This window comes from Erinaceus europaeus, chromosome 1 (assembly GCF_950295315.1).
Source record: "Erinaceus europaeus chromosome 1, mEriEur2.1, whole genome shotgun sequence".
In the NCBI taxonomy this organism is placed as follows: Eukaryota; Metazoa; Chordata; class Mammalia; order Eulipotyphla; family Erinaceidae; genus Erinaceus; species Erinaceus europaeus.
This window is the reverse complement of record NC_080162.1, coordinates 195,333,930-195,361,785: the sequence shown is the minus strand read 5'-3', so window position 1 is coordinate 195,361,785 and position 27,856 is coordinate 195,333,930. Positions and strand designations below refer to the sequence as shown.

At 40.8% G+C, this 27,856-nt stretch overlaps 1 protein-coding gene across 3 annotated transcripts in view; it reads left to right on the top strand.

The window, feature by feature from the left end:
• The window catches only part of FAM110B (family with sequence similarity 110 member B), a 176,933-nt gene that overhangs the window by 45,988 nt on the left and 103,089 nt on the right, over nucleotides 1-27,856 (top strand). Inside the window, exon 3 of one of the 3 annotated variants that reach the window (XM_060201004.1) lies at nucleotides 25,648-25,812. The exons of the other annotated variants lie outside the window; for them this stretch is intronic. The gene's annotated coding sequence lies outside the window, so the exon portion shown is untranslated. The remainder of the gene's footprint in view (nucleotides 1-25,647; nucleotides 25,813-27,856) is intronic. 3 annotated transcript variants of the gene reach the window in all.

Genomic DNA, 27,856 nt, shown 5'->3' with positions numbered 1-27,856 from the left:
TGTATAGTTGAAACAGATGGCATGGGGCCGGGTGGTAACGCACCTGTTTAAGTGCACATTACAATACACAAGGACCCGGGTTTGAGCCCCTAGTCCCCACCTGCAAGGGGAAAGCTTTGCAAGTGGTGAAGCAGTGTTGCAGGTGTCTCTCTGTCTCTATCCCTCTCTGTCACCCTTTCCCTCTTGATTTCTGACTGTCTCTATCCAATACATAAATAAAGATAATAAAAAAAAACTTTAAAAAAAGAAACAGATAGCATTACTTGACTTAAGTACATTATTTCAGAGAAAGAGTATACAGTTCAAGTGGTCACGAGTCACTTTAGAAACCCGGTGTACTTGCGAGCCCTTCTGATAAGAGCGGTCTTTGACTTTGGCACCCTGCTCTGTGATTGTGGGAACCCAATTGAAAACCCAGGGAGCTGAAGAACTGAAACAGCTGTTGTTAGAATGCTAAGGGTATGATGAATTTCAGTATCCCTTCCGTCTAACTGTAATACAGTTTCAATTATGAATCAGAACCTTTCCGTAGAGTTGATATTTTATGTGAATTTGATGTAACGAGCAGGGGCTTTGTTCCAGTCAAAGTTCAGGATATTTGTGGTCTAGAGTCTGTCTCTTCTTGATTTTTGCCCACTCTGCTTGTTGTTTCTCCTCCAGCCTTCATTTCTTCCTTCCCTGTGTGTTTTACTTCCTCTCTGCTACTGCATACTCTTTATTCAGGTGGGGACCTGGGGCTTGAACCCGGGTCTTTGCGCACAGTAAGGTGTGCACTCAACCAGGTGTGCCACCACCTGGCCCCTGATTTTCCTGTTCTAAGAAGACATGTGTTTGTCATCTTGACTGAAAGTGCTTTCAAGTTCAATTGCACACGTCAGTCATAATGATGAAGTCCTGTTTTAAATTCTGTGTTTCCCTTTCTTACATATTTCTAGCAGCTTCTATTTCCCTGAATCTTATTCTTCACTATGTTTACTGACTTGTTTCTGAAGTGAATCACTGAATTGGAAAGCTGACTTTTCTTCTCATTCCCATCGTTGCTCACAGACACCAAACCTGGTTATCTTGATTTTCCTTCCCTCTCCACCCACAGCAGGTCATGTTTCATCTCGGAGGCTGCTCTCTTTCTTCAGTCTGTCAGCTGCAGATAGGCATCCCCAAAGTCTGACACTGTAGGTCTTGTCTGAGTTTAAAATGCAGCATGCAAAAGACCAGTGAGTGCTAGATTTTTCTAATCTAGTAACACACTCAGCTTTTGTCTTCCTTGTCTCTCCCTCCCTCCCACCCTCTCTCTCATCCTCCCTCCCTCCCTCCCTCCCTCCCTCCCTCCCTCCCTCCTTCCTTCCTTCCTTCCTTCCTTCCTTCCTTCCTTCCTTCCTTCCTTCCTTCCTTTCTTTCCCTTCAGGGTTATTGCTGGGACTCAGTGCCTGCACTAAAAATTCACTGCTCCTGGAGGCCATTTTCCTCATTTCTGTTGCCCTTGTTGTTGGATAGGACAGACAGAAATCGAGAGAAGACGGGAAAACAGAGGCGGGGAGAGAGAGAGAGAAAAATACACACCTGCAGACCTGCTTCACTGCCTGTGAAGCAACCCTCCTGCAGGTGGGGAGCCAGTGGCTTGAACTGGGATCCTCATGCTGGTCCTTGCGCTTCCTGCCCTGTGCACTAAACCCACTACGCTACTGCCTGACCACCCTACTCTTCAAAAACTATGAAGCTATGATAATCTGCTTGTTGAAATAGTGTGTTGTCCTCTCCCTAAGTGATGGCCCAGGATACATGGCAAATTGTACTTTTTATCTTTGATGTCAGTAGGACTTAACTAATCCAGGATAGCTTTTTTTTTTTTTTAATATTTTTATTTGGAGGATTTATGGTTCACAGTAAACACAGTCGTTGCTACATGTGTGAAACTTCTCAGTTTTCTGCAAAACACTCTCACCCCAAGCCTAAGTCCTCCTTCACCGTCATGTACCAGGACCTTAAAAACCCTGCACCTCTAGAGTCCTTTACTTTGGTGCAGTACACCAGGCCCTGTCCACGTTCTACTTTGTGTTTTCCCTCTCTCTTTTTATTTCTCAACTCCTTCCTGTCCATGAGTCAGATCATCCTTCTCTTTCTGGCTTAGCTCATTTAATATGGTTCCTTGAAGCTCCATCTAAGCTGAAGTGAAGAAGCTGAATTTCCCATTCTTAACAGCTGAGTAGTATTCCATGGTGTCTATACTACAACTTACTCAGTCATTTGTTGTTGGACACCTGGGCTTTAACTATTTTATTTCAGATTTTAGCTATTCTAAATTGTGATGCTTTTTTTTTTTTTTTTTTTTTTTTGCCTCCAGACTGATTGCTGGGGCTCAGTGCCAGCACTAGGAATCCACTTTTCCTGGAGGCTATTTTTTCCTATTTTGTTGCCCTTGTGGTGGTTGTATTGTTATTGTTGTTATAGCTGCTGTTGTTGGATAAGACAGAAATCGAGAAGGGGCCAGGTGGTGGCACACCTGGTTAAGTGCACACACTACAGTGCACAAGGATCTGGGTTCAAGCCCCTGGTCTCCACCTGCAGGGGGGAAGCTTCACAAGTGGTGAAGCAGGGCTGCAGGTTTCTCTCTGTCTCTCCTCTCTTCTCCTCTCCTCTCAATTTCTCTCTGTCCCTATCCAATAATAAATAAATAAATAAAATTTAAAAAATTCTTAAAAAAAAAAGAAATCGAGAGAGGAGGGGAAGACAGAGAGGAGGAGAGAAACACACCTGCAGACCTGCATCACAACCTGTCAAGTGACTCCCCTGCAGGTGGGGAGCAGGGAACTTGAACCAGGATCCTAACACCTGTCCTTGCACTTTATTTTTGCTTTTGTCTTCCTTCCAATTGACTTAAGTCATTGAAGATGCTTATAAAACAGATGGAAGCTGATTTTTCCCCCCAGATATAGAGAGACAGAAGAGAGAGAGAAAGACACTAAATCACTAGACTTTAATTTGGGTCACATGGATCTCAGAGCAGTCAACTGCCCAGGTGAACTCTTGGCTGCCTTGTCACTTCTTTTGGCTTGAATTTTAATCCTTTCTGGGTTGTGTGACAACACCTTTGGTTTTTCTCATCTACCCTGGGAGCACACAGTTGATCCTTGCTCTCTTTACTCACACCTCTGCTGTTTGTTTGTTTTTTTTTCTTCTGTTTGTTTTCTTTCTTCCACTAGAGCACTGCTCAGCTCTGGTTTATGGTGGTGGTGGTGAGGATTGAAACAAAGATGTCAGAACTTCAGACATGAAAGCCTTTTTAAAAAAAAAAATGTTTATTTAGTCATTCCCTTTTGTTGCTATTGTTTTTTTTTTTTTTAATTGTTGCTGTTATGTCATCATTGTTGGATAGGACAGAGAGAAATGGAAAGAGGAGGGGAAGACAGAGAGGTGGAGAGAAAATAGACACCTGCAGACCTGCTTCACCGCCTGTGAAGCGACTCCCCTGCAGGATGAGAGCCTTTTTGAATAACCATTATGCTATCTCCATAGCCTCTATTGTATTTCACAGATGCAGTTGCATGACGTGCTGAAGACAGAGGTGTTGCTGATTGAATTTATTTTATTTTATTTATTTATTTTCCTTTTTGTTGCCCTTGTTGTTTTTATGATTGTTATGGTTATTATTATTATTGTTGTTATTGATGTCGTTGTTGCTGGATAGGACAGAGAGCAATCTAGAAAGGAAGGGAAGACAGAGAGGGGGAGAGAAAGATAGACACTGGAAGACCTGCTTCACTGCTTGTGAAGCGACTCCCCTGCAGGTGGGCAGCCAGGGGTTCTAACTGGGATCCTTATGTTGGCCCTTGCATTTCGCACCATGTGTGCTTAACCCGCTTTAACCTGTTGTGCTACAGCCCAACCCCCACTGCTGATTGAATTTTTAATGCCTTGTTTTGCAGAGGAGGAAACAGTGACCACTTTGAGTTATCTTCTCACTATAAGATATATCAAAATATATTTTCCTATTATTATCCTTCATATAGTATTCTTCATGTAGTTAGAATAGTTATGGAAAATAACTAGTTGCATTAAATTATACTTAGCTATGTCAACTTCAAATATCCAACCCATCAGAGCCAGATTTGCTTAATCAACTCCCCCCTCTAGGAACAGAATTTGGCATTTAGGGGTTTCTTAAACAGCTGTCTGTGTGCATTTGCTCATTAAGTCGCTGTGGACATTTGTAATGCTGTTGTGGCGATAGAAGTCCTGCTGGGGAAAAAGGCAGAGTTATGCTGCCAGTGGTGTTATCTGATCACCTGTGCACATACATTCAGTGTTTGACTAGACCACAAAACCTTTTGGATAGAAAGTCCCTGAGGAAGCTGTGGAAAGAATATGGGCACCACATTCCAGTTTATGAAATGACATTCCCCCATATGCTTTAGAGGTAGCTCTGTAGAGTGTTGCCTGCAGATTTGGGACTGGGGAGGCCGGATGATAGCGCAGTGGGTCATGCACGTGGCGCAAAGTACAGGGACCTGCATAAGGATCCCAGTTCCAGCCCCCAGCTCCCCACCTGCGGGGGGATCGCTTCACAAGTGGTGAAACAGATCTGCAGGTGTCTATCTTGCTCCCCCCTTTCTGTCTTCTCCACCTCTCTCAATTTCTCTCTGTCCTATCCAACAACAACAATAATAACAACAACAAGCAAGGGCAGCAAAATGGAAGGAAATGGCCTCGAGGAGCAGGGGATTCCTAGTGCAGGCACCAAGCCCCAGCAATAACCCTGGAGGCAAAAAAAAAAAAAAGAATTTGGGATTAGGTTATAATTAGGTTGACATTCTTCCCCCCCCCCCCCCCAGTACACACATTCCTAGTACAGTCAGACATCTTTCTTACCTGGATATCTTTGCTATACAGGCTTTAATTTGGCCAGTAAATCTCCCTTTCACACTGGTTAAGAGAAAGGAAGACCAACAGAGCAGCTCACCTGGGAAGGTGTCTGCTTTGCCTTGTGCAAATCTAGTTTTGAGCCTCGTTTCTGCAGGGCTTGAGAAATCGTCAGTATTATGGTGTCTTTCTTTCTCTTTCTTTCTCTCTGAAGTATATCATTCTGGAATCGTGAAGCTTTGGCTATGACAAAAAAAAAGGGAGGGAAGGAGAGAGACAGGGAGGAAGGGAGGAAGGAAGGAATAAAGGAAACAGGAAGAAAAAAAGAAGGAAACTAACAATTCTCGAATGGTCTAAGGTAGTTGAGACTGTTTTCCGTAAGGTGTGCCCCGTATCTCACTGTGGGAATTGGCCTTCCCCCTTTCAGCCTGGGACATGTGGCCTGACACTTTCATCTTCATCACACACACTTCTCCTTCCCTCAGGGCACCAGGAAAAGGGTGTTGTTTGCCCTGAAACGAATGAGATGATTTTCTAAGGTGTGCATGGAAGGCACCAGGGACTGGCTGATATTTAAAGAACACGAATGAGAACAATAAGACAACCTCACCAGGGCAAGATGCAGGAAAAATTTTGACAACTACTCCCTCCAAAGATTTGCAGTCTTGTTGATGAATGGCGTGTGTAAACTGGAGTTGTTTGTTCACTGGTCAAGCCTCTTCCTGTAAAGAGAGACAGGCAGGAAAGGGCAGTGCTGAGTTCAGACATCTTGTGTATCATCTCACGTGACCCCACGGGGATGACCCTCATCAGTAGTCAAAGCACTCAGGAGTGTGGAGGTTTACTTTTCTCATGTCAGTATTATTCCAGTCCTGCTTTCTTTCCTTTGTCAAGCAAACTGGAGGTTCGGGGTGGGGGTGGGGGCTGCTAGTTCAACTGCTGGGTGCCTGCCCGGCCATGGGCATAGTTGAGGTTCCAGTCCCAGCCACACAACACGGGAGTGTGTGATGGTATTGGGGAGACGCTGGTGCTGTGTTGCCTCTCTCACAATCTCAGTCTCTGTCACTATCTCAAGAAGCTGAGCTGGAGTAGCGAAAATTCTCGTATTTGAGGCAGATGGCAGTCAGTCAATCAGTAAACAGACTGTGTTCTCATCGATATTCTTTCTTGCATATTAGGAGCGTTCAGTTTCATTCTGGAATAAACCATGGACTAATTTTTAAGCGTATGACAAAATGGGCAATCTCTTTCTTAAGACCTTGCCTCACCAGTAATAGTAATAGTGTTTATTTATTTATTTTGCCTCTATGGCTTATTACTGGGGCTCAGTGCTGACACTATGAATTCATGGCACTCCTGGTGGCCACTTTTTTCTAATTTATTTACTTTCTTCCCCTCAACTTTATTCAATAGGACAGAGAAAAATTGAGAGGGGAGCAGGAAGATAGAGGTGGAGAGAGAAAGATAGACGCCTGCAGACCTGCTTCACTGCTTGTGCAGTGTCCCTTCTGCAGGTGGGGAGGGAGTTCTCAAACCCCAGTCCTTATGCCTAGTCCTGTGTGCACCTAGCTGGTTGTGCTCCTACCCAGCCCCTGTACTACTAAGTCCTATTGCTTAGATTATTCTTGACAAGCATTGTTCCAGCTGCTTTACATGGATTACCTCATTTAATCCACACAGCAGGCCTAGGTAGCTTCAGCTATTCCCTTTATTTTACAGATAAAGAAACCAGAGTGTCTTAAGTTTTCCAGGGTTATACAACTAATAAGTTATGCAGTTATGTTCTCTTAAATGATACCCCGTCCTTTCTCTCAGGAAATTAAGATAGTATCCCTTAATTCCTTTGCATTTGATTTGATGGTGTTAATATACAGTTACCCTTTCTTGGGAAGTATTTAAAACCAGTGAATGTGACTTATTTTTCTCATAATACGCATTCTTAGGGGACCTTGCAAAAACAATTTATTTTTTTAACCAGAGCATAGCTTAGCTTTGATTTATGGTAGGAGTGGGGATCAAACCACAGAAAACATTTTGTGATGATTAAGAATTGTTGGGTTTTTCAGACAATGCAGTTTTACACAGAAAAACAGAAAAATATGTCTTGATTTTTTTTGACAACCCGGTGCTTTCGGTAAGAGCATGGACTCATACCCAGATGTCAGAGTCTCAGATGCTTCACATAGTCTCAGTGAATTATGTCAGTTGTACGGATGTCCACTTTTATTGGGGATATGCTGTTTTATTGACAGTAAACAAAAGGAGGGCTATGCCATGTGTATGTAATTAGCATATGGCTGACATCATCAGCATAGGACAGATGTATAGCCGAGGACATAAACTTGCAAGGAATTGTGGGAACTGGAAGTTATTTAATGAACGGTCCAGCAGAAGTCGGTCCTCTTGACTGTTGCCCTTCACCTGCCCTTCACCTGGGACCCAGACGTCATAGAAGTTGAGTGGGTGGTGAACATTCAAGGATTTATAGCTTCTGCCACATGGCTGGCTAGTCTTTTATTTCTTTGCTTATTTTGCTACCCTGGTTTTTAAGAACCTTATAAACCTCATTTTTAAACTCACAGAAAAAGACCTGTTGTCCTTTTATCTTTACAAAACACTTTACTCACAATATCCCAGACACTGTATAGTATGTAGCCTGTACAACTATATGGGAGCCCTTTAATACACTGATTTATAGCTTGATTTAGAAAAATTTGTGACAACATTAACAATATGAAATATTGATTAATTTTAATATGTAACACCATTAATGTATCGATGGCTGACCTTCATACTTTATAACATCACCTTCTTACACCAGAGATAAATTTCACAAATTTCTGTAAGTTAAAACGTCCGTGGAGACTGGGTTGTGGCACACTGGGCTGACCACAGATGCTCCAGTGTGGAATGACCCAGGCTGAAGCCTCCAGTTCCTACCTGCAAATGGAAAAGCTTCCTGAGTGTGAAGCAGTGCTCCTGGTGTATCTCTGGCTCTCGCTCTCTCTCTCTCTCTTCCCTCTCACAATATATTTAAATGAACTAAAGGAATATTCATAAGACAGCAGTAGCCATTAGGTAAATGAAGAAGCTATTAGGGTTGAAGTTGAAGACTCAGAATGATTTCCTGTAGTGATTTCAAGGCTGGTGACTGTTAGGGCCTAGACTGTGGTTATTGCATTTACAAATACTCAGCTTCGTAATTTTGTAAATTATAGACCTCACCCAATAGAATCACAAAATAAAAACCTGTTTGAAATATCACAGCAGTCATTTAGCTTCAAGCCAGCAAAACGCACTCATACATCAGATGTTAGGGGACTCATGGATACTAGAGAAGTTCTACTTGTAGTTACAATACAGGAAGACTTGGATGCTTCCATGAGACCAGAAAAAAATACAATGCCATGTCGATGAATTTCATTTAAATTCAAAGCCCTAGCCCTGATTTATCAATTAAACATTTGCAGTACTAACTAGGTCATAAATAACATTTATACTCTTTGGTTTTTTAAAAAAAAAAACAAAAAACGATGAGTTAACTGGCTAAAATAAAAGGCTCCCTTCTTAAGCAACTTTAATTAGAAGTCAAAGTTTAATAAGCTGTTAAAGAGATGGTAAAAGTTAGTGAATTGGAATTAACTGTAATCGGAAAAATCAGTCGGTATGGTGTTGATCCATGCAGTTTAGGATGGCTGTTGTTCTTTCCACTAAAGGATGAGATTCAAGCACTGAGCCCACCATTTAGGGTGGCTCGCAGCACACGGGGATTGTAGCCTCTTCATCTCTCAAAGCAAAACTGAAGGTGTTCGCAGTCATCATGGCTAACGGTGTCCTCTGCTCTGACAGAGGAAATACGGGCTACCCAGTTTCTGTCTTGAATGTCAGTCAGAACGTTATACAGTAGAACCCCCCGTGAGGGCAACAGTTTCTTGACAGTGCTACCCCTGTACCCAGAGCAATCCATCCTGTGATGCTCTTAAATAGTCACAAAATAAAAGAACTAAACTTTTGTTTTATTTGTTATTTTTTTATTACCTTTATTTATTTATTGGATAGAGTCAGCCAGAAACTGAGAAGAAGGGGGAGATTGAGAGGGAGAGAGACAGAGGCACCTGCAAGTCCTGCTTCACCACTTGTGAAAGCTTTCCCCCTGCAAGTGGGGACTGGGGACTTGAACTCCAGTCCTCCAGCCTTGTAAACATGTGTGCTTAACCAGGTGTGCCACCACCCAGCTCCAAGAACTAAACTTGGCTTGGACTGATTATGGACTACCTTGTAATAGTTCCACACTGAATTTGCCACCACATTTCTGTGCTCCTTCCCTTTATCTTTCTCTCCCCCCTCCTCTCAAAGATATAACCATCATAGTTTTCACAAAGTCTTAGCGACAGTTTGACTACTTTTTTTTTCTTTCTTTTTAACAAGTTCATGTTTGTCAGTTCTTAATATTGTACATATAAGCAAAACCATCTGCTAGTTTTCCTTCAGAGAAATGCAGGTCATCTGGTAACAGATAGGAACTATAGCAAGAGTTGGTGAGCCCAGATACCAAATAAAGAACGTATTATATATGACAAGACAGATGAGGAAAACAAAGACATAAGATTTACAAGTGCTAGTGGAAAAAATGACATCACTTAAAACTTAAAAGTATGAATTTGTGTGTCATTTATATATGTATATATATGAGTTTTTTAAAGCTGTTTTTGTCCCCACCTGCAGTGGGAAAGCTTTGCGAGTGGTGAAGCAGTGTTGCGAGTGGTGAAGCAGTCTCTCTGTCTCTCCTCTCTACCACCCCCTTCCCTCTTGACTTCTGGCTATCTCTATCCAATAAATAAATAAAGATAATTTTTTAAAGCTGTTTTTGTTCACTCTTTGCTTGAATATTGTCTATTCATTTCTTCTTCCCCTTTTATGCTCCAATGTTGTTGCATATTTCTGTGGCTTGTGTTTCTGAGTCTGTTTCACTTGTGAAATCACCCTCTTGAGAGGTGAATGTTCCTTTCTTTCTTTTCTTTTCTCTGTGGCACTGCTTTCAATAACTCTTGCAAGGCAGGTCTGGTAATGCCAAACTCTTTTTTTTTTTTTAATGTCTGGTGCAGTTTTGATTGCTCCTTCAAATTTCATTGACAGGCTTAAAGGGGAAAGTATGCTTGGCTGGTAGATATTGTCTCTCCTGTAGAAAAGTCTGATAAAAGACTGACTATCCTTCCTTTATAAGTCACTTTCTCTTTTCCCCTGAGCAGTTTTTAAAGTTTTTTTTTCTTTGTGCTTGACTTTTGGTGATATCACAGTGATGTGTCTTGGAGTAGATCTATTTGGGTTTAGATATTTGGGAGTTCTCTCTGCTTTCCAGACATCTACATCCTAACCAAATCTCAGATAGGGGAAAAAAACCTGCTATGATTTCTTTCAATATGGTTTCTGTCCCCTTCTTTCTCTCCTCTCCTTTTGAGACTCCTAGGATTCTGGTACTTCCTTTCCTAATGGAGTTTTAGTCTCTTGAAGAGTTGCCTCATTTCTTCAAAACCCTTTTTCAAGTTCTACTTAGAGGTCAACGAATATCTGTCATTTTGTTTTCTATCTCTAGTGTTCTCTTCTACATGGGTAAGTCTACTTCCTTGGCTTGCTGTTTGAAATTTTAATGCATTCAAAGTGTCCTTCACACCTTGTAACTCTTGTTTTCAAGTTCTCCCTTTTCCTATCAAATGACTCTTTGAAGTCATGGATTTTTTTCTTAATCAATTTCTCCATATTAAGTTGAGAACTTCAAATTTCCAGAAAGTGTCGTTTTTAAAGACTTACTGTTTCAGATCTGTGTTACTATGTGCCTGGCTATCTTGATTTCCTGTTGTTGGGGTTTCCTAGCTTTACTCATATGTTTGGTTTCTGTTGTTGGCCAGCAGGTGGTGCTGGGTTCTGCTTTGTATGTGAGTTGCATGGAGGTAGAGGGATGGGAGTAGAGTGATGTTTGAGGTGATGCCTGATGTCCCTTAAACAGAGCCCTAAGCTAGGGTAGGGGTGGGAGGCGAATGGAGGTGGGGAAAAGTCCTCTGATTTCTGAAAGTGGGAACTCTGCTGCTAGCTCCAAATCAGTCTTTTCTCTCCTGCAGGTCAGCCTGCTCCAGTTTACCATGGTTTCTATGGCAGTTGCGACACCTTTAGAGTGGCTGACTTCTGGCGGCCACAAGGGTACAGTGCTCTCTGCTCTCGGTTTCCCAGATGACCCCTGAGGGTTCACTCAAGAGCTTGTGGTGGAGCTGTGATGACCTAGTCAGGGAAAGTTGGCTTTTTCTCTAGAAAACATATACTACAACAAAATAGTTTAATGAATTTTATCAGAGAACAGCTAGGATTTCTGGTAAGAGAAAGGAACATCATTATATGAAGGTTGTGATTATGCATGGACAGCAGAGCAGGAGCACAAGGAGAGAGAGACACATTTGCATTTGTTTCAGATTCATGTTTAGGCGTCAAGTGGTTTAAGAAAAGGAGCTGGGGACTGCTGAATAGAACTGTGGGAGCCACAGGCTCTTTAGTGCAACCCATGTTCTATGAGGCAGCCTTACACATTCATTGATTTTTTTTTTTGAAAGCAATTTAAGATGTATATATTGATTAAAATGTGTTGTCCGGTACAACATATGGCTGCAGTATGGAGTACAATCCTAATGGTATCCTCCTTTTAAGAAACTAAAAAACAAGATTATAATACCAGAAAGCAGAACAAGTGCTAAGAAAGGATGTAGAGAAAAAGGAATTCTAGTACATTGCTGGTGGTAATACCAGCTGCTGCAGCTCCTGTGTAAATTATAAATTGAAACTAAGATTCCAATGAAAGTATAGACAAGAGAGACGGGCGGTAGTACATAGCGTAATGGTTATGCAAAGACTCTCACATCTGAGGCTTCATAGCCCTGGTTCAGTCCTACCGTAAGCCAGAGCTGAGCAGTGCTCTGGTAAAAATAAATAAATAAATAAATAAATAAATAAATAAAGGAATGAATGAATAAAACCAAGGAAGGGCAGAGGTGAAAGAAAGGCAACTATGATCTCTCAGCTAGGATACAACAGACATCTTGTGAGCTGAGGAAGAAGAAAGGGGTAAGGGATATCCAAGAGGAGATTCACTGTGGAGGTGAAGGTGTCAGGGGTCAGACAAAAATGAACAATGGTGGTGAGATCTATGTTAATGTTTTTTATTTAAGTAGAAATATTCAAAATATCTTCCACCAAACTTCCACTAAGAGGACTTAGTGTTTTAAAATACAAACGGATCATTTTCCTAAAAAGACTGGTCAGGTGTGTTTGAAAGAGAAAGAAAGCATCTGTAAAGTACTGTTTGCAAAATGATTCACTGCAGGATGACTTTTTTTTTATAATAATGAAGTTCATGTAGCAAATGAACTTAAGCACTTCATTGTTCCAAGCTAGGTTTAAAGATTACTGAGCAAGAATTGAGAAGCAAAGCTGAATTTCGACAGCATATAACCTAGGGAATATGAATCCATTAAGCTTTTATGCTAATAACTATTATGGAGAAATTGAAAGACAGAAAAAAAGAAGCTGAAGTTTAAATCCTACTTTGACTTTTTTTCCCCAAAATTCTCAAATTGGTCACCAAGCACACTAACCTCCTACGTGAAAGAGCTATTTTTTTTTACAAATGCTAACATTTCAGTATTCATGATGCACATTAAATAGCTCAGGAAAACCTCTCAAGTTGTACACGAGAGTAGTCACTTACCAACACAAGCATAAACTGTAGAAAGAGAATACTCCTTTGTAACTACTTGACAGGAAATTATGTCTTCAAATATCCACTAAGTATCATTGCTTAGTACATATCAGGTTAAAAAGAAGAAATATGACAATAATCGACACCCTCAGGTCTCCCTCCAGACCCTCCAGTCAACATATTTATCAGTGAACCACAACCCAGGTGAAGTGATCCAGGGGTGATGTTGAGGTGAGAGATGGAGAACACAAAGAATCCAACATGGCGCCCCTCTCCCTGGACCTTCGGGGAAAACAAAAATGGCAGCTTCCATGTACATCCCCAATAGACTTACAATTTATGACTAAACTCTCTCGTCCTCAAATGTTGCTACAACTGCCCTACCCAAACACAGACCACAAAGCCAAATCTCAGGTTCTTACTGCATACTTCTTCCCTACAGACTGACTGGGGATCACGGAGTAAAGTCTAAGAATTTTTCCACCATCTAAAATGTGAGATGTTTGTATCACTACTTGCAAAAAAAAAAAAAAAGTTGTTTTTTTTTTCATTCTTATGTAGTCTTCCCTCTTGTTTTCATAGTAAAGAGACCTACTGCTTCCAATTTCTTTTCACCTGTTAGATCTACTCATGGGACATCTATTGTTTCAGGAATGTTTATGCAAGGTTTGGCTTCTGTAATTGCTTCTCCACTGAACATGGACATTGGCAGGTGGATCCATACCCCCAGCCTGTTTCTAAATCTTTCCCTAGTTATTCCATGGCTTTTTATCTAGTCATCTGTCTATGGGTGTGTGAGTTGTTTTCATATTTTGGTTATTGTGAATAATGTAGCTATGAATGTAGTGATGAATATATCCTTTTAAATTCATGTTTTTGTGGGTTTGGGATATATGCCTATATTGTTATTTGTTTACAAACTGTTTGCTTCTCAATAGAGGCTGCATCAGTTTGCATTCCTGCTGAGCACTGGAGTTGCTTTCTCTCCACATCCTCTCTAACATTTGTCATTTCTTATTTTGTGGGTGTAGTCCATTCTCACAGGTGCATGGTACAATCTCAGTATGGTTTTGTGTTTCCAATAATAACTGATGTGGAACATTTTTTTCCCTTTTTTTAAAAAAAATACTTTTAACTTTATTTCACTTGGTAGTACAGAGAGAGACAGAGACAGACATTTACAGCACTGCTTCACTGCTCATGAAACTTTCTCCCTCCTAGTGGGGAATAGGGAATTGAACCCAGGTCCTTATGCAGTGTAATGTCTGCCCATGACCAGTTGTGCCAGCACCCACCCCAGAACATCCCCCCCCACACACACCATATGTCTCTGGCCACTGTCCATTCAGAACTTTTGCTCACTTTTTAACTTTTTGTTTATTCTTTTGGTTGCATGATTTCTTTATATATATATATATATATATATATATATATATATATATATATATATATATATATATATATATTATATAATATATATATATATATATATATATTATATCAACCCCTTGTCAGACATGTGATATGCAAGTAGGCCGTCCCACTTAATGGGCTGCCATTTTATCCTTATGGGATTTTCTTTTAATTTATAGGCACCTTTACATTTTATGTAGTCCCATTTATCTATTCTTGTGTTAGTTACCCTTGCTCATGGAATTGAGTCTCCAAATACAGCTTTGATGTTACTGTGCTAAAGCATTCTACCAGTGTTTTCTTCAGTGGCTTCTATAGTTTTAGGTCTAATATCCAGGTCTTTAGGCCAATTTGAGTTAATTTGAGTATATGGCGATGACGAGCTAGCTCTGTATTTCTCAATGTGCCTGTCCAGCTTACTCACCACCATTTGTTGAAGCATCTCCCTCCCCCCCATTGCATAATTTTAGCTCCTTTGTCATATAGTCTGTGTGTGTGTGTGTGTGTGTGTGTGTGTGTGTGTGTGTGTGTGTGTTTATTTCTGGGCATTTTCTATTGTTCCATTGGTCTGAATACCTATTTTTATTCCAAATACATTATTTTAATTGTATGATATGAAGCTGAAGAGAATGAACCTATATTCCCCCCCTTTTTTTTTCCTTCAGGATTCTTGCGACATTTCATGGTCTTTTGTTCCCCATGAGTTTTGGGGTTGTTTGCTCAGTTGCCTTGAATTGGGATTTTTACAGATTTCATTGAATTTATTGTTTTTTGTTAAGATGATCATTTTGACATGATTTTTTTTACTTCTGATTATGAACTAGGAGCATACTTCCATTGTTTTTAGTGGGGGAGTGTCTCTCCCTCTCTTTCTTTTAACAATGTCCTATAGTTCTCATTCTCAGTTGTACGTGGGTTTGCTTCCTTCCTTATTTATCTCTGATTCATCATTTGCGCACATTGATTTGATATCCTGTCACTTTACTGAATTGACTGATGGTTTCTGTTAGTTTTTTTTTTTTTTTGTAGAGTCTTTAGGATTTTTCACATCTCTTCCATCATCAGCTAATAGTGATAATTTCTCCCCTTCCACTTTCATTTCCTTCATATCTCTTTGTTGCCTGATTGCACTGGCATAGACTTCCAGGAATTTTTTTGAAGGGTTCAGGTGAGAATGGACGTCCCTGTCTAGTTTCAGCTTTCAGTTGTTCCCCAATGAGTTTGATGTTAGCTAGAGGTTGGTTATACGTAACATTTGTTACATTAAAGAATGTTCCCTTTATCCTCATTTCTTAACAGTTTTTATCATAGATGGATATTGAATCTTGACAAATACTTTTCCAGGATCTGTTGATATAACCATGTGATTTTTACTTATCTTTTTATTGATGTGTGTTATATAGATTTATTCTCATATGAGGAGTCATCTTTGTACCTCAGGGATGAATCCCACTTGGTCTTGGTAAATTAATCTTTGTATTGACTAGTGGTATTTGTCCCAGTGATAATTGTTCCCTGTCCTTCAGTGGCAAAAATGTATCAGTTAACTCCTTCCTTTTGAGGTGAAATCATCACCATATAAAACCATGCAAAGTGGGGGGCCCGGTGGTGGCAAGCCAAGTTAAGTGCACATAGTACAAAGTGCAAGGGTCTGTTCAAGGATCCTGGCTGGAGCCTCTGGCTCCCTACCTGCAGGGGGTCACTTGTGAAGCAGGGTCTGCAGGTTCTTCTCTCACCCCTCTCTATCTTCCTCTTCCCTCTCAATTTCTCTCTATCCTACCCAATAAAATGGAACAAAAATGGCCACCAGGAGCAGTGGATTTGTAGTACCTGCCCCAAGCCCAGTGATAACCTTGGAGGTAAAATAAATGAAAAAAAAATAAAACTATGCAATGACTTCTTTAAATATAGAACACTCGCTTAAATCGACAGCAACGTAAGCTATTTTAAGGTCTCACAGGTAATTTTGAACTACTCGTGTTTTTTTTTTTGTTGTTGTTGTTGTTCTTGTTTTATTTTTAGGTGCGGTATAAAAAATTCTAGACAGAAAATTTACTGCCTTAATAATTTCTAAGTGTCTGATTCTCAGTGGTGCTTTGATGCTGTTCTCTGTGATAACCTTTTCAATTCTGTGTCTTGATCACAGGCGTCACCAAAGTTGATATTTAAAAAACCTAGGACTTGGGTCAGGTATTGTTTGTTTTCTCTGCATTTGTGGTTTGTGATGTGCTTGTTGTTCCTAAGCATTTCTGTTTTGCATCCCTGACTTTGTCTAGCACTCAGCAGATGTTAAACATCTGATGATTGAATTTAAGAAAAAAAAAATTTTAGGAATACTTTTCAGTGGTAGAATTTGATAACAGCTTGTGTGAAGATTCACAGCTCATCCTTTTAAAAATAAATGCGAGATAAGACAAACATTATCTCGGGGAAATTTCTCATGTAGGAAAAATTGGTTCCGAATAGTAGGGATTAACATTTTCGTTTCCTCTTGAGCAGGACTGGAGTGACAGATAATGAGTGGCATTGTTTGTGTGTGGTTAGGGAGGGGTGTGTGTATGTGTGTGTGTGTGTGTGTATGTGTGTTAGCTAAAACACTGTAATGCTTATTATTTTCTATTTTAATCACAATATTTTCCCAAGAATACAACTATCTTTTTATATTGTTGGGCCAAGAATGAAAATGTGTTTGATGTAGATCTAAAATTCTCATACATTTCCCTGTTTTGAGCAAACAGCTTAATTTTGACATCACTCCCTACTTGGAGGATTTTTAGTACAACAAAAGTATCTTCTTTTGGGTGGGGAATATTTCATGGTACTCAAACTACTGTGTTAGCGACAGATGTGCAGACTTAATTGTAACAGAGTCAAGACCCTCAGCTACCTTTCGTTTTTAAACAACACAATGGGAAAAGTATCATGAAGAGCTAGTTCTTTTTTTATAGAGAGAGGCAGAGAAAGAGTGTGAAAGAAACCCTAGCACCAGATCTTCCTTACATGCAGTGGGGGCTGGGGTAGAGTCTGGGCTGTGTGCATAGTAAGTAGCACACCGATTCTCTTAAAAACAAAACACATGACTACTGTTCTTAGACACATAGCATGTGTCCTACGTGCCTTTAATTTAGTCAGATGTTTCTGTTTGGATGGATGGATGGTGGGCAGGCAGGCTGGCAGATGGATAAGCATAGACGCATACTTTTCAGGCTACATATCATCTTGTGAATCCTATCTACCACTGATTTTGCACACCTTAGAATTGCTTATTTCAGTTTCTAAGTGACTCGTTTCTGTCTCTTCATAGACTACGGGTTTTGAAAATAGGGACTGACTTATTAGTCTATTTTAGTGTCAAGCAGAGATTCTAGTGTGGAATATAAGTGAAACATATCTGAGTTAAAATAATAGCAGGGTCTCTTGTAAAAAAAAAAGCAAAATGAGATACAGAATATTTATATTTTACTAAGTGATGTTTATACTAGAGAAGAACAGACAGACATCCTTTAATATGTAGTTTTTTTTTCTTTTAAAAGTATGTTGATAGCATACTTGCCGTAGTATTTGCTGGAACCACTCAAGAAACATTTATAGAGTAAACTATTTATAGAGGATAATTACTACTTTGATGAATAAAAGATGAGCACTTTTTGTAATAGATCACATAGACCCCTAAATAAATAATAATTGTGATGTCACTATTATTGATTGTTGTTTTCGCCGGGCTATGTTGTTTTCAACAGGCTGGCTTCACGGGCAGGTAACAGACGACCAGGGTCTCATGGTTGAGCTGTAGGCAGTATCTCTTTATTCATGCAGGACGAAGCACAATCTAAGCCGAGCTAAGCTAAACTAAAAACTCCAAACAATCTTGTCCTTATAAATATACTAGCCCAGTAGGGTGGGAACAGGATGCGACGCAGAGAGGGTGGAGAGGAAAGTGACTGGTGAAAATCAGGGTATGACAAGGAGAGGGGGCGGAGCAGGCAAGAATTCTACCACTGAACCACTAATGCCCTGGAGGGAGTGTGGTGCTTTATGTAAATGTAAAAGTGATTTATGTAAATAGACTGCTTTCAATGGGATCAAACCAATCCCTATACAGGCATACCGGTGCTTGGTTAAGCAGAAGCCAGGGGGAGCTGGCATACTACCCAACAATTGATGTCAACATTAGTTAGTAAGACACCAGGAAGTATGATTCTTACATGAACATTTTTGAGAAATACTGCTTTGCATGATGACCTTCTCAGGGGTAACTGTGTTTAAAGGGTTGGATGTTCTTCTGCTTATTCCCAGATTCCATCATTTCTTAGGAAGGACAGAGATTTCTTTGAATTCCTCCTTTTTTCTTTTTCTTTTTTTTTTTTCCACTTCTTTGTTGCAGATTTATGTTTCAGAGGATGGTAGATAGTGCTCTTAAAAAAAAAAAAAAGAAGATAGTGCTTTTACGATAGTTGTTTTTATGTGAACAATTAGTGGTCAGACTTAGAGGAAATCATACTTGCTTCCTTTTGCTGCATAATCAATTTCCACAAACAACAGCCGTTTCTCAACTCACAGTTCTGTAGGTAGTCTGTCAAGGCTCAGTTAGGCTCACTAATCAGGTTGTCACACTTAAGGTGTTAACTGGACTATTTTCTGATCAAGGCCCCCTGGGGAACTGACTTCTAGGCTCATTCAGGTGGAAGGCAGGCCTGAAATCCCTATTTCCTGGCTATAAGCCAAGGGTAGCCAATTGTTTCTAGAAGTTTCTCGATACCACACACAGTTCTTGCCTGTGGTATTCCCATGTGGGTTCCCAAAAGTTTCCTCACCATATTGTAGCCAAATCCTTTATCAATTCCTCTGCAAGCTTCAACTGTTTTTGGAGAACAGCCAGAGAAAACTGCCTCCTCTTAAAGGATTCATGAGATTAGAATAGGTCTATACAGATAATCTCCCTAATGTGGGTTACAGAGTCATAAAAATTACTTAATCACAAAAGAAAAATCCATTGGCTTTAGTGTCCTGGGATTATGCAGGGTGTGTTCACTAGTGGGTTGGGAATCCTGGGGGGCCCTTGTTAGAATTCCGCTTGCACAGAAAGTTCAGTTGAGATGCTTGGGATGCCAGAATCGCTGGCTGGAGCCAGCCACCTTCTTGCTGGAATAATACTTGGAGATGTGGAAGACCGTGACTATGAACTTTTCTTCTTCACCATTCTGTATGTTAAGGGAAAGAAAACCAGTTTCTTCGGATCTTATAATAATGACCTCTTGTAAAAGAGATGTTGATTTTTAACATTCAGAAAGGTTTAGGGTTTCATGTTCATAATTTTCACCCATTGATATGTATTCTTTCAGGGAGTAGCCCCCAAGGTGTATGGGGGGGGCAATGGTGGGCAAATGAGAACGGCAGCCAAGTGTGCTGGGTCTTACAGTTCACACAGAAACCAAAGGGACCCACGGTTAAAGGCTTCACCCAGGTTAATAACCTGACAAGCTAGGCCGTAGTGAAGACTCTGAACTTGACAAGCTGGGCCGTTCAGTGCTGCTTTGAGTTCATGAATCAGAATCATATATTTTTTTTTCCCAGAATGATCTGGAAATTGTATGGATTTTGAGAGGAGAGCAGCCAGAAGTAGAAACCAGCCAGGAGTTAGACAGGAATGCTTATTTTATCAGAGATGAGGGAGATTGAGAGAATGACTGTTTTCCTTGAATTGCATGACTGGTAGTGGTGCTAATAAAATAAACAAGAGTGGGAAGGTTAAACTAGTTGAAAGAAAGAAGCCAGGCTGTCATTTATGATCGGGGGTCCTTCTGAGTGGCATAGGGTTACTTGCAGTGGGGAAGCAGTTTTTAGACTGGATGTCAGGTAAGTCGTCAGTTGATTACGGAGTTTTCAGTTACAGCTGGGTCAATGAGCGGTCAATGCATATACTCCCCCCCCCAATCACTTGAAAACACAGCTAACCAAAGGTGTATGGGAAAAAATGGAGACCCAGTATAATTTACAGGGAGTTGTAGTTCACATTTATAGCATTTGGCTTTGCTGCCTATTGTTGCACAAAAAAGAAGAAGGAGAAGAAAGAGTCCTTTAAATGAGACAACTAATGACTCTGTTACTTTTATTGCTTGAATTATAGGATGGTCATTGCTTCTGAATATCATATTTCTCTCTGTTTAGATCACCAACCTACCAACACGCTTGCGGGTTTTGTTTTTTTTTGGAGTCAGTATTCAGAGAGTTTGACTTTTACTTCCCATTCCTTCCACTGTTTGGTTGAAGAATCGTTACGATTAAAAAATAAATAAATAAACATAGTAGTCATTTATGAGCCTGGAAACTGGACAGTGGACGTATCTGTTTTCACATAAGTGAAAAGTGCTGGTTTTGCACATATTCATTGTGGTGTTTGCACTGCATAGTTGGCCAATAAAACTATCAATTAATGAAAACTTGATAGCATTGCTGTCATGACAAGAAATATCATTTAGTTTCATCTCTTGTCACTAAATAAAGTGATGGTACAGTCCAGCTTAGTAGGAAGATACCCTGGAACGCTGCGACTTAGCACTGGAATTAGAGATGTAGAGTGTGCAATGTTTTTAAAGGACACCAATGATCTAAAGCATTTATCTATTCAATAAATGTTTACTGACCACCTATTCTGGACCAGGCTCTGTTCTTCAACAGGGAAATTGAGCATTATACAAAAATGCAGGGTTTATTTCATTGAGATAATGCAGAAAGTAAATATATAAAAGATCTGGTATTTCAACTGAAAAAAAAACCACTATATCGTTGTTATTATTATTACTGTTGTTGTTGTCATTGCTACCGGATAGGACAGAGAGAAATCAAGAGAGGGAGGCAATACAGAGAGAGGGAGAGAAATATAAGACACCTGCAGACCTGCTTCACCTCCCAAGAAGCAACCCCCTGCAGGCGTGGAGCCGGGGGCTCGAAAAGTCCTTATGCTTCACACTATGTGCCCTTAACCCACTGCACTGCTGCCCAGCCCCCACAAACAAAGCATTTCTATAGTTCACTCTGGTCTACAACTTCATCAGCAAAGAGTAGTTGGGCAATCATTGGCTTTCAAAACAGGATTCGCAGAATATCCATTGCTACCTGGGTAAAGTTTCTTGTGTATTTGTTCAGTTAGATATGACTAAAGAACAGGATGCCGAGGAATTAGTTAGGTATACTGTGGGGATTAGCACAGAGGAAAAATTCGAGACTACCAAGAGGAGAAAGTTGAGAGGAAATGAGAGAAAACGCTAGACCTGTTCATAGTTTGTGCACACCAAGAGCCCTGGGACTGGTATATTTATAGTAGGAGGCTTGTCAGAATTGATGACTGGAGTGGAGAGAACCATGTCTTTCAGAAAAGCTGGTTGGATGCGTCTTTTGTTTGTTTGCTTTGCATATACATTGTTGGATAGAGACAGATGGAAACTGGGGGCGGGGGAGGAGGAGGAGGAGGAGGACCAAAGAGACAGGGAGACGCCTGAAGCCCTGCTTCACCACTCGTGAAGCTTTTTCCCCAAAAGGTAGGGGCCAGGGCCTTGAACCTGGGTCCTTGCGCACTGTATTGTGTCAGCTTAACCAGGTGCCTGACGGCCTGACCCGGATCCATCTGTTTAATATAGGTAATGACTTATCTTTTTTGTATTTGTTTATTTTAATGTCATCACCATTTTGTGTGTGTCATTTCACCATTCTCAACTGTTTGTTTCATTCAGATGGAGACAGAGGAAGCTCTGCAGTACCACAGCACCTCATGTGTGGTGAGGGGTTCCATCCTAAGTCCTGTGTTGGCAGGAGACTGCTCTATCCACTGAGCTGTCACTTCAGCTACTTCTTTCTCCTCCTCCTCCTCCTTCTCCTCCTCTTCTTCTTCTCCTCCTCCTCCTCCTCTTCTTCTTCTCCTCCTCTTCCTTCTTCTTTTTAATGTAATTTCTTTAGATTGTAAATTTCCTCTCTATCTAATTGCACATTATTCATATATGTGAGAGCTTAACAATTATAACATTTCATTTTTGCCTTTTTTTCCGCTTCTTCCTACAGCTTTTACACTAGGTTACCTACCACATGGGTTGCCTTCTCATACTAGTACATTTTTTTTTTATTTAAGAAAGGAGACATTAATGAAACCATAGAATAAAAGGGGTACAACTCCACACAATTCCCACCACCCGATCTCCATAACCCACCCCCTCCCCTGAGAGCTTTCCCATTCTCTATCCCTCTGGGAGCATGGACCCAGGGTCATTGTGGGTTGCAGAAGGTGGAAGGTCTGGCTTCTGTAATTGCTTCTCCACTGAACATGGACGTTGACAGGTCGATCCATACTCCTAGTCTGCCTCTCTCTTTCCCTAGTAGGGTGGGGCTCTGAGGAAGCTACTAGTATGTTTTTTATTTTTATTAGAGATTTAATATTGATTTACAAAATTATGAGATAACAGGGGTATAACCCTACACAATCAGTCCCCACCACCAGAGTTCTGTATCTCCATTCCCTCCATTTAAAACTGCAGTAGTTCTCCCAAGGTCACAGGTATGGACTGACTTTTATTCCTATAACTATCTACGTTTATTTATGTATGCTCATTTTTTTCCTTATGGCTCTGCCTTCTCTGTCTTTCCAAATCACACCTACATCTGTTACTACTTCTGAACGTCTTTCTATATTTTTCCTCTTTTCTCTCTGAGCCCTGATGGAATTGGAGTTCAGAGCCCCTCTCTGGTCATCTTCCCTTAACATTTCTCCTGGGAGTATGAACCAGAAATCTTTCTGGGGTGCTGAAGGTGGGGGTTCTAGCTTCTATAATTGCTTTTCTGCTGAGCGTGGATGTTGGTAGGTGGATCCATACCCTTAGCCTGTTTCTGTGCTTCCCTAGAGTTCTGGGGAGATGAGGTTTGAAGGCACATTGGTGAGGTCGTCTTCCCAGGGAGCTCGAGATGGAATTATAGTAGCATCAGCAACTTGAAAGATAGGAAGATATAAAGCAGGACAAAATTATTAATAAACAGGAACCATAAAGTAGGAATAGAACAGAAGATAGGGATCTTAAGATGGAGGGAAGCTGGGACATCTATTTTAGGTATGTTTCTAGGGGCCCATGACTTTACTAATTTTTGCCTGAGCCTGATAGCTAACATGCAGGTGGACTAAAAATATTGTCTGGGAAGATGGTGTCAGCGGAGAATAAGGCTTGAAAGTTGGATTAGGACAAAAAGTAGCTTCCAGACTTAAAGAAAAATCTATTAATAAAATTAACTAGTCATTCCATCAATTAATACAGGAGGTATATATTTATATTTAGCACAGGAGCCTGTGTAAACTCTGAGTCCCTGTCAGTCTGAGCTCACAGTCCATGGCCACATCTGGGAACGTTCTAGGCTGCACTCATTTCAGGACCAGTCTCCCTCCAGTGGCAGGGTAGGCTGAGCCAGCCTCCCTTCAGAGAGTGAAACTGTCCCTACCACTGCCTAGACCTCTAACAGCTAGCTTCCCCTCTCCCCCATCGCTGGTCACTTCCATTAGGAACATCATCATAAGCCCTCTTGTGGGACTCCCCAGGACCATAGCTTCCATTTTTTTTCCCCTCACCCTTTGCAGCATCTTCTTTACTTGGGAACATGCGCCACTATTCCTGATACAAAGACTATACTTGAATTAATTTTCCTTAAACCTGTATGCTCAGTTTCTTTTGTGTCATTTGAACATACCTCATGCGTTTCCTCTGTTACTGTCTTTCAGAGCATGGCATTTTAGTGCCCTTTTGAAGTTGAGTGAGTCTTAGGTAATGACAGAAGTGCTTTTTTTTCTTCTTTTTAAGGTGCATCGGGCCTCTTTAGGTTCAGTCTCTGTCAAATGAAGACCTTCCTTATAAGTAGAACATTTTCTTTAGCCATCAGACTCACAAATAGGATATGCCCTTTCTACTTGTGTTCAACATCAACACCTATAAATGTGCTGTGTGGGGAGAGGATAAGCATATCCCTGTGCTTCACAGCAAAACTTAGCAACTTCCAGACACTGAAGATGTATTTGCTGCATTTAACATCATACAACTGAATAAAAAAAATTGCTTGTTTATAGTTGCGTATTGTTGCTTTTTCTCTAAATTATCATTTTCCAATACCTATGGCAGATAAGAGACCAGATTCAACTTTCCCTCAGTCTAATCCAAATGAGAGAGTGATGCATGATCATCCACGGGCCAAATTCAACCTACTCTTGACTTCTGTAAATACAATTTTACTGGAGCACAGTCAGTATTGTTTTTGTATTGACTATGACTGAATTCTCGCTGCAGTGGCAGAGTTGAGAAGTCATGACAGAGGTGACTGCAACATCTCAAATGTTCACTGCCTGATCCTTTAGAAAATTTCGTAAGGGGGCCAGGTGGTGGCGTACCCAGTGATGTGCATAGTACTATGAGTAAGGACCTGTGCAAGAAGTAGGGTTTGAGCTCTGGCTCCCCACCTGCAGAGGGTACCCTTCACATGTGACAAAGCAGGTCTGCATGTGTCTCTCTTTCTCTCTACCTCTTTGCCCTCCCCTCCCCTCTTAATTTCTTCCTGTCCTTTCCAATTAAAAAAAAAAAAAGGAAAAATGGACACCAGGAGACGTGGATTCATAATGCAAGCACCAAGCTGCAGTGATAAGCCTGGAAGCAAAAAAAGAAAGAGGAAGAAAAAAATGTTCTTCAAACTCTGGCCTATAAGAATAAGATTCTTGAAAACTGGTGCAGTGGGGGAAGCATCATAAAATAATTCTGGACTAATTAGCATTTCTGGCTTTAAAAGTTGTCAGGACAATCCATCTAGAATATAGACAATGGTTAAAAATAAAGAGAAAATTTAAATTGCTTAATTTTCAGTACCCTGTCAATTTCTACACGTTTTAATTTTTTAATTATTTTAAATTATCTTTATTTATGTATTGGGTAGAGAGAGCCAGAAATGGAGAGGGAAGAAGGTGATAGAGAGGGAGAGAGACAAGAGAGACACCTGCAACACTGCCTCAGCACTTGCAAAGCTTGCCCCCTGCAGGTGGGGACCAAGGGCTCAAACCTGGGTCCCTGTGCATTGTAACATGAGCGCCACCACCCCACCCTGGTTTTAATTTTTTTTTTTTAATCTTAAAAAGTATTATGTGTGGAAATCTAAAAGATATGAAGTCATACGAAAGAGAGCTCTCACATTTCTATGTGAACCTGTGCTACCAGGCACCCTTTTTACCGGGGCTTGATATTATTTAAAATTAAAATCTTCATGAAAGTGGAAGTCACAGTTTTCCCGAGAAATTGCCAAAGGTGACAAGTTTAGCTTTAATTTAGAGCTTACCAGGCTGAACTTGCTTTGGCTAAAGTCAGAGGAGATCTGAGTGTGCAGAATTGTGGAGATTTTAATTTTTTTTTCTGAAAGGTTAATTAAATTTCTGTATGAACGTACAGTTTATGTGGTCTGCTCGTCCATTCGCCGCAGGCAGCTGGTTGCAGATGTGTGTTTGTTCCAGTATGATGAGGAAGGACCCTTCTCTTTTCCCAGCATGCCTTCTATTCCCACCTCTGATGTTGTCCTAGGATCTTGTCAAAGAACCATGACCCTGAGAGGATGTTCTCTCCCTGTGTGCTCAGGATGAAGCAAAATACAGGCCTCTAGAGGAAGAAACCAGTGATTCCAGTGGAAGCAGTGTGCCTTTCTTTCCCATTGAAACAGATAAATGAGGGAAACAGAGGGATAGTGTTAAAGGCTACAAAATCGAATTACTGCTTCATCTAGAGCCACATCTAGGCTGAGGGGTGAGTGCAAAGAGACACTTAGCTGCCTGCCCTGCCTGCAAGACTTTGCTCCCCCTCCACTGGTCTCTGTGGTAGGTGGCTATAAGGGCACAGGACTGTTCACAGGGCCTTATCCCTGGGGCAGCGAGGAGAGGGCCCATGGTGCACTGGTGATGGTGTGGACTAGGACATACCAGGCTTACCCGTAGAGTGCTTGAGATAAACTGGGGGTATACAAGACAGACAGTCAGACACACACACACACACACACACACACACACACACACACACACACACACACACCCCATACTTAAGAAGATAAAGCATAAGGGTGGGTTATGGGGATTGGGTGGTGGGAATTGTGTGGAGTTGTACCCCTCCTATCTTATGCCTTTGTTCACTAATCCTTCCTTAAATAAAAAATTTAAAAAAAAAAAAGAAGATAAAGCATAAAGGCGTTATGGTTTTTGTCAAGGCTGTTCTTGTTTTATTGACAGTGGGGAATTAGACTGTAGTTTATTTTCTTTTTTTTTTTTTTTTTATGTATTTTTTTTTTTTTATTTTTATTAATTAACAAAACCATAGGGTAGGAGGGGTACAACTCCACACAATTCCCACCGCCCAATCTCCATATCCCACCCCCTCCCCCGATAGCTTTCCCATTCTCTATCCCTCTGGGAGCATGGACCCAGGGTCATTGAGGGTTGCAGAAGGTAGAAGGTCTGGCTTCTGTAATTGCTTCCTCGCTGAACATGGGCGTTGACTGGTCGGTCCACACTCCCAGTCTGCCTCTCTCTTTCCCTAGTAGGATGGGTCTCTGGGGAAGCTGAGCTCCAGGACACATTGGTGGTGTCTTCAATCCAGGGAAGTCTGGCTGGCATCCTGATGACACCTGGAACCTGGTGACTGAAAAGAGAGTTAACATACAAAGCCAAACAAATTGTTGAGCAATCATGGACCCAAAGCTTGGAAAAGTGGAGAGGAAGTATTAGGGAGGTACTCACTGCAAACTCTAGTATACTTCTGCTTTCTTACTTTGGTGCCATACTCCAAACTCAGTCAATTTCTGCTTTGCGTTTCTACTTCTTCTTCCTTTTTTTGTTTTTTTTACATGCATAACATTCCCCAGATTCCCATTTAGCAATACAACCCCCACTATTTCATTCGTCATTTTTCATGGACCTGTATTCTCCCCACCCACCCACCCACCCCAGAGTCTTTTACTTTGGTGTAATACTCCAATTCCATTTTAGGTTCGACTTGTGTTTTCTTTTCTAATCTTGTTTTTCAACTACGGCCTGAGAGTGAGATCATCCCATATTCATCCTTCTGTTTCTGACTTATTTCACTCAACATGATTTTTTCAAGGTCCATCCAAGATCGGCTGAAAACGGTGAAGTCACCATTTTTTACAGCTGAGTAGTATTCCATTGTGTATATATACCACAACTTGCTCAGCCACTCATCTGTTGTTGGACAAATTTAATGCTATCCCCATCAAGATCCCAAGCACATTTTTTAGGAGAATAGAACAAATGCTACAAATGTTTATCTGGAACCAGAAAAGACCTAGAATTGCCAAAACAATCTTGAGAAAAAAGAACAGAACCGGAGGCATCACACTGCCAGATCTCAAACTATACTATAGGGCCATTGTCATCAAAACTGTTTGGTACTGGAACATGAACAGACACACTGACCAGTGGAATAGAATTGAGAGCCCAGAAATGAGGCCCCACACCTATGGACATCTAATCTTTGACAAAGGGGCCCAGACTATTACATGGGGAAAGCAGAGTCTCTTCAACAAATGGTGTTGGAAACAATGGGTTGAAACATGCAGAAGAATGAAGCTGAATCACTGTATTTCACCAAATACAAAAGTAAATTCCAAGTGGATCAAGGACTTGGATGTTAGACCAGAAACTATCAGATACTTAGAGGAAAATATTGGAAGAACTTTTTTCCGCATAAATTTTAAAGACATTTTCAATGAAACGAATCCAATTACAAGGAAGACTAAGGCAAGTATAAACCTATGGGACTACATCAAATTAAAAAGCTT